Genomic DNA, 3,997 nt, shown 5'->3' with positions numbered 1-3,997 from the left:
CTTCCTTATCTTAAACTTTGGTTTCTTAGTTAGTTCGCATTGCTCTACTTAATTTCTTGGGCACATGATTCAAGAGAGAGGAGATAAGCATTCCCATGGAGTATACACATGAAACAAAGTGGGTATTTATTAAACCAGTAGACGCATGCTTTACTGGTGAGCTTCAGTTGAATTAGATTGATACATGTTCAATCTGGTTTAGCTCTGTTGGAGGATTGAGAAAAGATTAATCTTTAGAGAACCTGTGAAGAATTCAATGGTGGAAGAACTTGGGATCAACCGCTTTTTATTTGTTGTTCTAATCTCTTTTATATTTTCTGTACAATTATCTCAACCTCTTTTATCTTTATTGTTATTGCTAACTTTTATTACTTGCAGATAGATTCTAAACATCGATCCATTAATTTCACTATTGGATTCGTTGGGAGACAACTTAGGGTCACCTGACCACGATTATATTATCATCTTTCTAGCGGTAGACAGGTCTACGTTAGAATCATATTTAATTTGACTGCTAAACAATAGTGTTCTCGCTGGTTGGCTTAGTCGTTGTTGACTTCAAAGGCAGATGGTGGCTCCTCCTATCTCCTGGTGGTTTCCGCTCTCTCCTTGGGTAGCTGAAAGTGGCTCCGTTGAAATAGAGGGGTCCTACCTGTTGATTGCACTTCGACGATCAAGTCAGTACTGGGCTAAGAAATAATAAAGTATGTAAAGCAGTTTTAGTCTTAGAAACGTTACCACCCTTTATATAGGTTGTAACTAGGTCAACTCCCTGTCCCACGAGAATCTTTTCTTTAGTGGAATTAGGGTTACTGGTGAGGCATCCTATGATGCGTTGCACAAGCTTAGCGCAGCTGCGACACAAGACTTGCCTCTTTTGGAGTGCAAAATCTCTAACAGTATGGTCGTCAGGGTATCAACTCATGTACCAACGTTAAGGGGCCATCTGTTCTATGGGTGCCCTAAGTATTCACGTGACAAGCATGCAGTTTACCCTTGGAAACCCTAACCCTAACAGGCCTTAGTGCCTCCAAGGGTTATTTACTTGTGTTAGACCTGAACATGTTATACACACCACATGCATGAATCCTCTCATGACTTGGATCTCTCTTGTATCTGGGTGTTAACTCATGTTAACTCATACTATTTGTGGGGCCCAACTTACATGGCCCATTATTATTGTCGGACCACCGAGGTCTGATGTCGACCTCTTCTTCAGCCGATGTCTGAGGTTTGGCTAGTACAAATAGCTATCAAATTTGGCACCGTTTTTAGGAAATCCAATTTGATTTTAGTTATCAGGGTTTTTTTTATCTGCATATTTAACTTGTGTTTTCTTCTTATTAGTTTTTATTTATTTAGTATAGCCTAAAAAAACTAAAAAAATCTAATATTCAAGATATTCTTTTTCTTATTTTATTTTACCTCCTAATATCTCTTATCTTTATCTTGTTTTGATTTGTTTTATTTTATTTTATCTCCTTATATCTCTTATCTTTATTTTGTTTTTATTTTATTTCTTTATATCTTTTATCTTAATCTTATTTTGCTTTCCTTTATTTTATATATATTCTATTTTTAATTTTTTTCTGTCATTTTTATTTTTTTCTGTTTTTATTTTTATTTATATTGTTTATTTTTATTTTCTATATTTTATTTATTTTTGCATTTTTTCCTTCTCATTTTTTAAGCATTAAGTATAGCATTTAAATGAGTTTTTTTTATATAGGATTTTGCATTTAGGGTAGACACTTCAGTTGCTACTCTTTGATTCTTTCTTAAATTGAAAGCAATTCGGGAAGGGTTTGGCTAGGAAAGACTTGGTTTTTAAGTTAGTCCACATGTGACTCACCTCTCTTTCCTGGAAGTTTACTTGGTTTGCTTTTCAATTAAAAAAACAGTTTACTCTGAGACGTCTAATAGGTGTCGGTGTCCATAAAATAGATTCGTTTTCAATTAAAAAATGGAACGATAATTGGTTGAAGAAATTTACAATTATGATATGCATTATGAGCCATATTTGCAACAACCTTCACAATTTTATGAGCAACTTCTACAACAATGCGAGTCATATTTTCAACAACATCAACATTATAATCCATATTGTGAGCAATCTCAACAACAACCATATTGTCAACAATACTATTTTGATGAAAGTCAAACACCTATCAACAATACTTCCAATTCTGTTTTTTAGATATTGTAGCTTTTATTTCCTCGTTCTTCTCCTCAATTTTGTTTTCTGTTTTGATTCAAAGAAGCAACTTAGACTTTTGCATATTTGACTCATTCACAAAGGTAGAGACTTCTTTCAAACCATTTACTCTAAAAACACAACATTAACATAAATAATAGTTAAGGCACAAATAAACCAAATTATATAAATATTAATTAAAACAGTGCATTTATTTTGAGTCCAGAAATGTTCAAACCTCAACGGTTATAGTTTTTGCACACTACAAAAAATAATTAAATAGAAATCAAATAATTAGTTACTATATTAACTAAGTTAGATACAATTTTATAAATTAAAAAATTATTTGTATCTATAGTAGTTTCTATTATTAATAAAAATTTATAAACTAGTTTCTAAATGCTATCTAACATTAGCTACCAAGGTTTTAGCTACTAATTACTTTAGATTCTAAATTAGTCACTATAAAGACTAATTTAGAATATGAAATAGTTAGTAACTAAAACATTGGTAGCTAATGTTAGATTAAAACTTAGAAACTAGCTTATCAATTTTTAGGTTTAATTACCTTTTTGGTCCCTACATTTAGGGTCAATATTCAATTTGCTACAATGGTTTTTTTAAAAAAAACAATTTGGTCACAAGGTTTGTTAAAAAGTATACAATTTGATCCTTTATGTTAAATTCAGATAAACAATGTTAACTAATGATGATGTGGCAAGTGTGAGTGACACTGTTATGCACATATGTCTTCACATCAGAGTTTCATCATCACCCTTAACCCTAATCACTATTTTCTCCCATCTCTCCAAATCCTAACCATCTTCCTCCGCAAGCGGCCACTTCCTCATGCTTTGCTGCTTGATCTTCGACGTCGTCAGCTGCAGTGACACCTCTCACTACCTGTATCCACATTTAGCTTGAAAGCCCCCAACCTCGATGGATTTAATTGCGACATCACCGCCACTAGAGCAGCCATCATTGGAAGCAAAGGCATGGTATTCAAGTGTTGTGGTGGCGGTATGGGATGGTTGGGTCAGTTACACGATTGAAGACCTTGGAAGATTCCACACCGGGGAAGGACAGTGAAAGGGAAATTGGAGGTTCATTGGAGGAGGAGGAGGTAGTTCATAGGGAGGTAGAATAGCGACGGTTCTAGGCACGAGATGTAAGACATGTGTGAGATGGTTGATGTAGAGGTCGATGGAGATGGGGATGGTCACATCGACTCTGATGGATCTCTTAAGCGGAGGAAGGTGGTCATCCATCATTATTGAGGTGCACTTGGGCTTCAACGTGGAGTTCTAGTGGTTCTTGATTCTGTTGTCTATTCTGCCCTGAAGCAACTGGGTGATATGAACACAACATGAGTTGAAATATGAATAGGCACATTTAGAATTGGATCAAGATTCTTTACCCTTTCAATAACTATTCAAGAACACAAGAACCAAGCCAAACTCACAAAGAAACCCATTTTTAAACACATGAACCGAAAGAAACAATGATAGGAGACAATTGCACTAATTGAAACTTCAACAAACACAATTAGAACCACAAGAACAACAAACTAAGACAAACTACCGAACATAAACACAAACCAAACTAGTTCTACCGATTGAAATAACAAGAAACAACAAAGACATGTTTTAGAGTTTGATATGGAATGGGTATGGAGGGAGAAGATGAAAAGGAAAAGGAAACTTATGTGGTTGGAACTCTTGGAATTGTGCACGCCACTTGAAGGATGGGTTGGCTTCAAGATAAGTGTTGCCTCCACTTGAGAGCCCAAGAGATCTCCCAAGA

At 35.0% G+C, this 3,997-nt stretch overlaps 1 pseudogene; it reads right to left on the bottom strand.

Moving 5' to 3' along the window:
- Positions 1 to 2,965: 2,965 nt before the first annotated feature.
- On the bottom strand, positions 2,966 to 3,585 carry LOC150027286 (transcription factor MYB44-like; annotated as a pseudogene).
- Positions 3,586 to 3,997: the final 412 nt, after the last annotated feature.

The sequence above is a fragment of the Phaseolus vulgaris genome, chromosome 6, assembly GCF_051622355.1.
Source record: "Phaseolus vulgaris cultivar YP4 chromosome 6, ASM5162235v1, whole genome shotgun sequence".
Taxonomy (NCBI): Eukaryota; Viridiplantae; Streptophyta; class Magnoliopsida; order Fabales; family Fabaceae; genus Phaseolus; species Phaseolus vulgaris.
This window is presented reverse-complemented; position numbering and strand designations above follow the sequence as displayed.